Below are 12,167 nucleotides of genomic sequence, written 5' to 3' on the forward strand. Positions count from 1 at the left end.
CACCTACAACCCCTGCTGGTACTGAGACTCGAACCCATAAACTCCAGGTAACAAATTTGACTCTCTAACCATTAGGCCACAACTGCCCCCATCTCTGATATCGGAAAGAGTCAAAATTTTATCAGTGAACAAAAACTTCGCTAATATCACTAAACAGCTCTTGAAGTACCTGTTGATAAAAATATACATACTTTGAACACACCCTAAATAACAAATTATCTGGATGGAATTTTGCATACATTACTAACTTCTAGTGGAGAAATAAATGAGGGGGAGAGAGTTTAACATTCCCCCACTAATTTTAAGGTGCTGTTGATGTCGGTTACAACCCAAGTAATGCATACATACAAACAAAGCAAAATATAAAATAATAAAATAAAATAAATAAAAAATTAGTTCCAACCAAATACCAATAAAAAAAAATCCAGAAAAAAAAACACATTATATAATGGTTAGAAATTGATTTGCATTTCTGTGAGTAAAAGCACAGAGGTAAGACTTTATATATCAACAGCTTGAGGCTGTCTACCCATGGATGTGACAAAGCGACCGTTGCAAATCATTTTGTGTCAGTACTATGGGTGTGCAATATTGACAAAAAAATATATCTCAATATTTTCTGGAATTTCATCGATAAAGATAATTAGACAATATTTTGCCGAGTGTGTTATTGTGCTGATATCTTAAAGACTACCATGGACAGCAGACTCCTAAAGTTTTTGATATTCTTCATATTCTGTGAGGTCAGTTCACAGCAGTGATAGAAATTTATATTTTCCAATGAGTTTAAATTGATTTTTACCTTTTATTGGCATTTTACCTTTATAAAGCCTTTTTTTTAAAAGTTTGCATTATCTTTTGAGTCAAATTCTTACATTTAATCAGTAAATTATAACAATAATGCACTCAGGCTGTTACTAAACAAATGAAATCAGTATCAACAAAATTAATCTTTGCAGAAGTTGCATATGAAGTGGCATTTAGATGTATTTACACATGTTAATGCAGCTTAGAGGGACATGGAATGCTTTAACCTGCAGTTACAAATGCATAAATAAGGTTTTGAAATTTTAAACACGAAATGCTAAATACTCATATTTGAAAATATTTAAAAAATGAAAAGATAGTTTAAATGTAAATGTTAAACAATTAAAACCGCCAGTAGGTGGCAGCAAATTACTGTTAAGTGAGTCATTGTGATTGAACCGGTTGATTCAGCATTGTGGCTGTGTTTGGAATTATTTTTGTTGATGAAATAGAGCAAAAACAGCTAATATGATGTCTAAAACATAAGTCTCTTGATATTAACTTATTGTTTATTGGAGTTATGATTGATGATCAACTGACTTTCTCAGACCATATTGCTAAAACTGTCAACTCCTGAAGATTTGCTTAATTCAACATTAAGAAGATCAGGCCCTTTCTTTCTGAACATGCTTCACAACTCCTTTTTCAAGCTCTTGTTCTGTCCAGGCTAGACTATTGCAATGCTCTCTTGGCAGGTCTTCCAACTAGTTCTACCAAACCTTTAAAATTAAACCAGAATGCGCAGCAAGATTAATTTTTAATGAACCAAAAAGAATACATGTCTGTTTATCAACTAGCACTGGCTACCAATAGCTGCTCTCATAAAATTCAAGGCATTGATGTTTGCCTACAAAACTACCACTGGCTCTGCACCCCTTTACCTAAATTCATTACTTCAGACTTATGTGCCCTCTAGAAGCTTGCATACTGCAAGTGAACGTCACTTGATTATGCCATCCCAAAGAAGCACAAAGTCACTTTTACTGACTTTTAAATTAAATGTTCCCTCCTGGTGGAATAAAGATCCGGCTAAAACACATCTCTTCCATCTTTATTTGACCCTCTAACTCTAGCACTCTTTATTCTAATTGTATTCTTAAAAAAAAAAAAATAATAATAATAAAAAAATAAAATAAAAAATAAATAAATAAAAACCCTTTTAGACTTTCACTCTATTCAATTGCTGCTTGTTTTCTTAAATAAATGTGAAGTGAAGTGACGTGACGTGACATACAGGCAAGTATGGTGACCCATACTAAGAATTCGTGCTTTGCATTTAACCCATCCAAAGTGCACACACACATAGCAGTGAACACACACTAGGAGCAGTGGGCAACCATTTATGCTGTGGCACCTAGGGAGCAGTTGGGCGTTCAGTGCCTTGCTCAAGGGCACCTCAGTCATGGTATTGCCGGCCTGAGACTCGAACCCACAACCTTGACCCCAAGTCAAAGACGTGCAATATTACGAAGATGGAAAAAAGAAGTTTTAACAACAGAAGAAATGTGAGAGGCAAAAGATAGAGATGAGTCAAATAAGACTCCAAGATTATGGACAGATGAAGAAGGCTTAACATGAACCCCATCAATTTCACAGGACAGGTCCATCCTTCTGACTGATGTAACAGAGCCAATTATTACAATTTCTGATTTGTTATTATTTAGTTTTAGGAAATTCAAAGACATCCATTGCTTGATATCCCTGATGCATGCAGTAAGTGAGTCAAGCATTGATGGCCTATCAGAGCTGGTGGTTAGGTAAATTTGAATGTCATCAGCATAGCAATGAAACTGAAGTCCATGCATGCGTATGATGTCTTCAAGTGGATATATATAAATGATAAACAGAAATGGGCCAAGAACTGAATCTTGAGGAACACCCTGTGAGACTGGAGCAATGACAGATTTATACCCTTGTATGGTGATATAATATTTCCTATCGCTGATGAAATGAGCCAGGAAAGAGCTGAACCAGTGATACCGATATCAGAAAGACGAGAGATGAGTATTTCATGGCAAACTGTGTCAAATGCAGAGCTTAGATTTAGAAGAATCAAGATGTTTATTAACCCAGAATCCATAGACAGAAGAATGTCATTAACCACATGAAGAAGAGCAGTTTCAGTGCTATGTGATGAATGAAATCCTGACTGAATTCAAAAAGGCCATTAGCATTTAAGTAAGATCTCAATTGTGAAGCCACAACTTTTTCAAGAATTTTACTTATGAATGGTAAATTTGACATTGGCCTATAATTGTTCATGTCTAGATGGCCAATAGCCAGTTTTTTTAAGTATGGGTCACCGCAGCCATTTTTAATTCTGCTGGAACTATGGCAGATGCTAAACTACAGTTAATCATTTGTGTTATGTAAGGTTCAACCTCAGCAACACACATCTTCAGCAAAGCAGTAGGTATAGGATCAGTCTGGCAGGATGTAGAATTTGACTTCACAATTAGATCAGAAGCAGCAGAAGTGGTGAGAGTAAAAGCAGAAAGAGAGTATGCTGAGTGAGCCAAGTCAGCTGACAACAGGTTAACATTTAAGTCAGTTGTATGAGGGGTGTCATTGGAAATGGATTCTGTGATTAACTTTAATTTATCTCAGAAATTTTTTTAAAAGTCATTCACAAACACCTCAGAGCCAGAAATAACATGTTGTGGAGGGTTGGTGAGTTTGTTAACCATAGCAAACCGAGATTTGGGCCCGCACATGGAATTCTTAATAGTAAAAGAAACATATGAGGATCTTGAAGCATTTAGGGCAGTACGGTAATTGAGCAAATGTTCTTTCAAAGCTAAAGAGTGTGCAATAAGTCCAGTTTTAAGAGGGGCATGTTTCTCAAATATTTGGGAAATTGTATTGTTATAGATGCTGCATATTTTAGATGGACAGTTGGATAACAAACAATCTGACATGGTAGAAACCCTTACTTTATCAGAAAAAGCAGATGGATCCACAGAACAGGTTTTATGATAAGTGAGTTTTTTCACAGGCGATGTAGAAATTGGAAAACCAAAACTAAAGTTTAGTAGTTTGTGATCAGAAAAGTCAAAATCATTTCCACTAACAAGAATATTATATAATCCAGATGTACATATAAGATCTAGTATATTACCTTCAGAGTGAGTAGCAAAAGTTACATGTTGAGTTTAGACTGAAACAGTCCAGAACAGACATCAGTTCATTGCATTGTATAGTGTTTTCATGTATATTAAAATCACCCAGAAAAAACTACTGATGAATAACTAGCACAGGCAAGAGTAAGTAACTCACTATTCTCAGAGAAAAAATCTGCATGAAATTTTGGAGGTCGATAAATTAAGATTATAGCCATTGATGTTTTGCCAGTCATATTCCATGCAAGATATTCAAAAGATGCAACGTCATGGGACTCGATCTTAGATATTTTGATACTCTCATGACAAACTACAGCCAGCCCTCCACCTCTACGATGGAGACAAGGTTGAGAGGTGGAGTTAAAAGGTTTAAACTCAGAAAGTCATTGGGCACTTGCCAAGTTTCCGTCAAAAGTAGCATGTCCAGTTTTGCGTCAATGATAATGTCATTTATCACAGATACTTTATCAGTTAAGGAGCGAGTGTTCAATTGCGCACACCGCATATCTGAAAATGCAGTATTACAGATCCCAAGGATGGTCTCAGATTTCCAGAGTTGACTACACAATTTTCTTGTTGTGTTTTCCTAGAAGAACGGGTGTGGGTACTGATAACTGAAATACTATTTGAAGACGAGCAGTGATAAGTCCGAAGTTTCTTCCATGAATGGTGTATGTAGCAGGGTCTGCGCAAAATTCCAAGTTATTCAAACCATTTATAAGTGTCCGAAGCCAATCGGAGAGATCCTTTTAAAGTTCTACATTGAGCAGAAGAAAATTGCAAGGACATCTTAGGAGAAGTCACTTTATTAACGTCAGCCAAAAACATCTCAGGAGGAGTAAGTTTATTAATGTGGTAATGGTTAAAAGTAGAAATTGCAAATGTTTAAGGGTAAACATGAACAGATTATCGGTTTAACTGCATTAGCCAGAACCGTATCAATCCACAATCCACAGAAGGGAAGGCTACCCAACCATAACGAGGATTGACAACACAAAATGATAAAGAGAGTGGGGACTCACTGTGTCAGATGTCGAGGAGGACATGGAGAGAAAAGGAGAGGGCTCGCAGCCGATCGGTGTGAGAGGATCACGAAAAATCCTGCCAGGTCAGTCATCCAAGTATTACTGAGTGAAGAAAGTAGTCCAGAGAAAAAAATAAATAAAAATTCCAAGTAATCCAGGTCGGTCGAATCCCAGCAGACACATATCCAAAATTGTATCAGCAAACAGACAGGTAGCAGCATGAAGCGGCACCACAAATGCGCCAGCGTTCTCACAAATAATCTCATGAAAATAAAAGTACAGAACATTATTTGAGCCTTCTGCAATATTACAGAACATTATTTAACTCAATGCAAATCATTTGCTAAACTTACCACTGACCAGGTCAGATCAGCCGCATCTTATTATGTCTTATATTATCTTATTATCAGATTCGGACCTCCAGTCCTCCCCTCCAGGGCCCCGCACTTTTCATGAGGCAGCTTGTTACTTGAAACAAAGAGAATCCATACAGAAGTGAACAGAATTATTCAACTGGCAATGCCTTTACTATTAGAGATGTTTGTTAAATGACCCAGTGAAAGCAGAAACCTATAGTGCAGAGGTGGAAAAAATGTATAAATAAATAAATAAAACTCATACAGAGGTGAGCTGTCCAGAAAGTATCTACGGAGACAGCAAACATCATCTTTCAGTTATAATGGGAAGTCCTGAATTGTTTTCAAGTGTTCCCGCCAACATCATGGGCAGAGTTTCAAACAGTTATCTGTTGCCAGGCCCTACCCTTGGAGCTTTCATTGCTAGGTGTACTTATTAGATTTAGGTAACACATTCAGTTGCAGTAAGCAGGGATATCAAGGCAATGTTTCATCAGGTCTGTCTGCTTACTGAAGATTGTCTGCAGGTCCTCTGGTGTGATATGAAAGTAGATGAGACCCCTAAAATCTTTGAATCTCAGGTTTTACGTTTTGGAAATGGAAGCGTAAGCGTAAGTTCTACTAGGAAGACTAAATGTCACGTCACATTACAATTAAGGTCTAACCAATCGGCATTCAACACGATGGATATAAAAGCGCACTACTCACATCCTATTTTGTGTTTGCAGATACCGCCGCTGTCATTTTTGCGCAAACTGTCGTTTAGGCTATTGCCTGACTTCCACTGGGTTACTTGCAGTTAAGTTCGTCTCCTGCAAGCTATTGCGAGTTTGACATTCCTCTCAAGATGCACATTAGATAGTTTGCTTTGCTCTGGTGTCGTGAATGTTTTTGGTCGTTAGTAGCGTTGGATGATACACAGGCTTCGGAGTTTCCTCGGCAGAGGAAGTGAAACATTGGCGGAGTTCCGAGTGCTTTCCAGTGTTGCCAGGTTTTTCAAAACCGCCAATTGCTACTCAAAACTATCCCAATCGCGTTTCGAGAAGGGAAAACGCGTTTCCCTGACGGAAAAAAAAATAAAAAAAAAATAAAAATAAATTCACATTCCAGGCGCTAAATAGCACATTATTGGGGTCGCTTCAACTCGTGGACATGTAAAGCAACCCGCAGCAACAGTGTTACAATATCCCAATTCCTCAGAAAATCGAGGACATGGCAACGCCGGTGCTTTCCGAGCTGTCGTGTCGGCGCGGCGCTGCTTGTGTCTCTATCAACAAAATATTTCATCTGTACGCTCACGTGAACCTGCACGCATGGAATCTCTCTGGGCCTGCTGACGGTCTCTTTCGGCATCTCGCTTTCTTCAGCCTACACCTTATAAGTATCATTTTTGTTTTATGCGCTTGGGCATACATTTTATTCTCTGCAAGGTTATTTGCTCAAACGTTTAAGATAAAGCGTTTGGTGTTGCGTGATGGTTTATCTAGCAAACTTGCGCTGCATGATCAAGATGTTAATCAAACTAATACATTCAATGTTCGGAACAACTCTTTCTTAAGGCATTTTAAGGCTTGTTATTAAAGGCTTACAATCTTTTTAGCCTACTGATAAAGATCGTTGCTCGCATTATTCCTTCTGAAAAAGGGGCTATGTTTTGCACACCTTTAAGTTTTTTTTTTTTTTGTCTTAATCATATGCTTTTGTCTTTGTTTATTCAGTCATCGTTTCATCTGCATCTATCTACAATAATTCTGAATGCCTCGTAAAGGAATGGGGGTCACTCGTCGGGTTCCCATGGTTATATGGAGTCATCAAGCTTTGTGGGAATTCCATGGCTGCAGATGCAGAGAACTTTGGCTCTCACCTCATCTTTACGCAGGTCACTCTCTGGATTGGCGCTATTATGAAGCAGGCTCTATCAAGCTGATGTGTATGGTCATCTTTCAGTTGAGTTCTAGGTAAGAGTCGGCTCATCTTTAAAGTCCACGTGAACTGGAGGTCGCTGCTGACTTTATTTCAGTGTGGTGACGTATTTCCAGCTGAAACGGAATATTGAATAGAGGGCATGGTTTTTGTTTGCACTTCTAGTCTCTGTCTTTCACTTATCGCAAACTAATGGCTGGAGGGGGTGTGTTTAAGGATATTCTGCCCATGCCGTCAAACTGACGTCATTAGAAAAGGAATGCCATTCCACAGTGGAAGTAAATGTTCAGATTTTGATTAAGGATTACAAAGAAGATTATTTCTTTCTTTTTCAGCGGATTAACTTGCACAGATCATTTACATCAATACTAGCCATGTGTGCTAGTAAAGTCAATTGATTTCACGCAGACTTTAAGTTATAATCGAGGCTTGTTTGGTCTTACCCGGCTGTTGCTGCCTTCACCTTACACAGACTGCTGAGGCACTTTGCATAACTCTGCTATGATGGTCATCAGGGACGGTGTCCATTACAGTTATGAGTTTGGCCTATTGTGGCCTTCACATGTCACTGAATATAAAACCAACTTTACCCAAGTTTTTTATGGTCATGCTGATCTGGCTCATTTTCTATTTTTTTTTGGGGGGGGGATAGGTTGCTCTGCAGTTTCTGGCAGTTAGATGGAGTTTTATCAAGAGTGCGCAGGAGTCTAGCCTAAAGAATTGTATCTGTGTATATGCTCTTATGTCTGCTAGAACCCTAATGCTACCTCTTATCAATTAACCTAATCACCTTCTCAGTGAGGTGGTTTAGAATTCCTGTAATTTGCCTTCAGGCTGCTATGTTCATGATCCTCCTCATTGGATGTCCGTCAAGATCAGACTTTATTCACGTAATGCTCAAGGTACAGTATAATACTCTTAGCAAACTACTGGTGGTGACTACTTCTCACATGCTCCCCATGTCCAGTTTATCATGGTTTTTCTCACACAATGGTCTATCGTTGTCATCTACACAAGGCTTTCACATCACATAGCTTAAAGAAAAGTACATTGCCCATCAATGTAATGTAATGCGTGTGTTTAAGGTAAATTAAGCAAATACTGGTGGTGGTGGTGTTACACCTATTCATTACTTTTACTCTTTCACTGCCTCTCGCAGGCTTCCGTCATGGCCTTAGTAGCTATACTCTCTACGGCCTCTTGTAATGTTTTCTGACGGCCTATCTTTGTCTCTGCGGCTGGTTCAGCTCCATGTAGTCACGTTTAGAAGCTGCGGTCTGTCACCGCTTCTATACACTGGTCACTAATGCTGTTGAACTCGGAGTACAAACATCAGATATGAAGCTACTGGGAAGATGGTCATCCTCCGCATTGGAATTCCACATTAGACCTGAAATACTAAACATCTTAAGGTATATCAAGCTGTCCTCAAGGTAATCTATATGCAAATAATGGTGGTGGTACAATTCCTCTTCATATTACTCCCAACAACCTCTGATTACTGTGGCTTAACTTTGTTCTTTCTTTTTGTGGCCCGTCTTTCGTAGCTTTCCCCTCTGTTACCCATCTCGTGGTGTTCCCACCGTGGTCTAATTACATGGCCTTCCTCTCTGTGCATACTGCATTTCACTCCATTCTACGGCCTCTTGGCTTTCTCACTATGGTCAATTTGGACATCCTCCTCTGCGGGCTAGCTAGGCCTTTTCTCTGCGGCCTTCGTGGCTTTCTTTTTGTGGCCCGCCGGGGCCGTTCCCACTGTGGCCCGCCGGGGCCGTTCCCACTGTGGCCCGCCGGGGCCGTTCCCACTGTGGCCCGCCTATCGTGGCCTACCTCTCTGCCTCACTGTCCGGCCTATCGTGGCCTGTCTCTCTGCCTCACTGTCCGGCCTATCGTGGCCTGTCTCTCTGCCTCACTGTCCGGCCTATCGTGGCCTGTCTCTCTGTGTCTCTGTCCGACCTATCGTGGCCTGTCTCTCTGCCTCACTGTCCGGCCTATCGTGGCCTGTCTCTCTGCCTCACTGTCCGGCCTATCGTGGCCTGTCTCTCTGCCTCACTGTCCGGCCTATCGTGGCCTGTCTATCTGCCTCACTGTCCGGCCTATCGTGGCCTGTCTATCTGCCTCACTGTCCGGCCTATCGTGGCCTGTCTCTCTGCCTCACTGTCCGGCCTATCGTGGCCTGTCTGTCTGCCTCACTGTCCGGCCTATCGTGGCCTGTCTATCTGCCTCACTGTCCGGCCTATCGTGGCCTGTCTCTCTGCCTCACTGTCCGGCCTATCGTGGCCTGTCTCTCTGCCTCACTGTCCGGCCTATCGTGGCCTGTCTCTCTGCCTCACTGTCCGGCCTATCGCGGCCTGTCTCTCTGCCTCACTGTCCGGCCTATCGTGGCCTGTCTATCTGCCTCACTGTCCGGCCTATCGTGGCCTGTCTCTCTGCCTCACTGTCCGGCCTATCGTGGCCTGTCTCTCTGCCTCACTGTCCGGCCTATCGTGGCCTGTCTATCTGCCTCACTGTCCGGCCTATCGTGGCCTCTCTCAAAGGCTCTGTGGTCTATCTTCATTGCCATATAAGCTAATACTTTAGCTATAATCTGATGTTGTATTTTTGTCTGGCTAATTATCTCAATTTATCTCTTTCGTTCATGTTCCAGGATCCTCTAAGAAATACTTCATCTGGTGCGTATTACATTATTCTTCTTTCTTTTGGGGTAGGCTAATGCCTCCCTGCCTTCGTCTTCGGCAGGATTAGCTGGTATCTACAAACTTCAGATCCACGCTACGGATGGGGCCTATGCCAAAATAATTATTTTTTGTGTTGTTGTAAATAAATACTTCAGTCTTATCTCTACCTCCCTGAGTCTTTCTGGTAGAAATGGAAGCGTAAGCGTAAGTTCTACTAGGAAGACTAAATGTCACGTCACATTACAATTAAGGTCTAACCAATCGGCATTCAACACGATGGATATAAAAGCGCACTACTCACATCCTATTTTGTGTTTGCAGATACCGCCGCTGTCATTTCCCTCCATCCTCCTCCTCCCCACCACCACCAGGTTGGCCCTGTCCATGCGGGGGGTAGGCTCCGCCCTGCCTTCGTCTTCGGCAGGATTATCTGGTATCTACAAACTTCAGATCCACGCTACGGATGGGGCCTACGCCAAAATAATTATTTTTTGTGTTGTTGTAAATAAATACTTCAGTCTTATCTCTACCTCCCTGAGTCTTTCTGGTAGAACTACCTGTAGTGGTGCTATGTCAATTATGCTCTGCAGTGCAAGGTGATCGAACACAGCATGACAGATGAGTACATCAGGTTCCCTTTCAGTCGGTCACTCTCGACGTCACGTCGGTGATGACAGATGAATTGGGATCTCGCCAGAGATCCACTTCAAGTGTAACTAAATGAGCCAATGCACATTGGCATGCGATTATTGCATCCAGCTGCCGCTGATCCCTTTGTGAGTGTAAGAGGCAGCAGGTGCACCCCATTCATTCATCCTTTTGCTTCGAAGCCAAGCAGTAGTGCATCACCTACTGCTCTCTACTTTAGTGTTGCAAAGCAGAGAGCCAGTGAGTGCATGCGTTATGGCACGGCATGGCAGCGGTGGTCACGGTCGCATGGCGGCAGTCGCTATCTGGTGCCTCAGGATGGTAACAAACACTGTCTCACATGTCTGGGCGTTGAGCGAGCGCTCTCTCTCTGGGGATGACGACCCGGCTGTTGCCCGCTTCGGGTGTGGCAGCGTTGTCTGTGCCAGACCCAGAGATGACGGCTATGATTTCCTGGGCCGTCGAGAATGTCTGGCTCATGTGGAATCCTCCACTGTGTCCCGATCATTTGGGGCTGGACGAGTTGTTTCTCGGTGGAGGTCACGCTGGTTCTCGCCCTGAGACGGGCAACCCGGAGATGGAGGAGACTGCTCGTCGGGAGATGGTGACTGCACCACTCCTTCCCCCGGAGTAGAGCCGGGTGGAGAATCCTTTGTTTCGTTTTGTCTTTGTTCTGCCGCTGGCCCAGCAGCCAGTGGTACCCAAAACCTCAAGAGGAGGAGAGTTGTAAACTGTGCATCACAGGGTCACTTCCCTCCTCCTCTCTCACCAGCAGGCAGCAGTGGGTTGCCCAAGAGAACCCCTCTTGCCCATTCATGGATCCAGGTAAGGACTGTAGCATTCAAGTCACACGCCGGGTTGTCACAAGCCTCAAGCCGGGACCCTGTGTTTCCACCCGCACATGGGGGAATCAGGTGAGTGTTATACTTCACACCCAGACTCCACCATCTGCCGTCACAGGCCAGGCCGTCACAGGCCTCGGCCGATTCCCTGTGTTCCACCACGCTTTCCCAACATGGTTACGTTGGTGGCTCCTTTGGTTCCTCTGGCATGGTCTCTTGGAGCCTGGTTAGCTCTCCCCAGTCCGCCTCGGTGGCTCCTGCGGACCATCAGACTCGGCCATGCGATTTAGTTTGCCCAGCATCCCCCCAAGTTCAGGGGCATCCGGATCACTTCAGTAAAGGCTATTGATGCCCTGTCTTGCATGCGGAAATTGCAGTCCTGCTGGTGAAGGACCCGATAGAGCTGGTCCCTCCAGCCGATATGAGGTTGGGGTTTTACAGCCATTACTTCATTGTGCCCAAGAAAAGCAGTGGGTTATGACCGATCTTGGATCTGCGAGTTTTGAACCGTGCGCTTCACAAGCTGCCGTTCAGGATGTTGATGCAGAAGTGCATTTTCGAGTACATCCGTTCCCAAGATTGGTTTGCTGCGATCGACCTGAAGGACATGTACTTTCATGTCTCAATCCACCTGCAGCACAGGCCATTCCTGTGGTTCGCGTTTGAGGGTCGGGCATATCAGTACAAGGTCCTGCCCTTCGGGCTGTCCCTGTTGCCTCGCGTCTTCACCAATGTCGTGGAGGCAGCCCTTGTTCCTTTGAGAGAACGG

This window comes from Cyprinus carpio, chromosome B11 (assembly GCF_018340385.1).
Source record: "Cyprinus carpio isolate SPL01 chromosome B11, ASM1834038v1, whole genome shotgun sequence".
In the NCBI taxonomy this organism is placed as follows: Eukaryota; Metazoa; Chordata; class Actinopteri; order Cypriniformes; family Cyprinidae; genus Cyprinus; species Cyprinus carpio.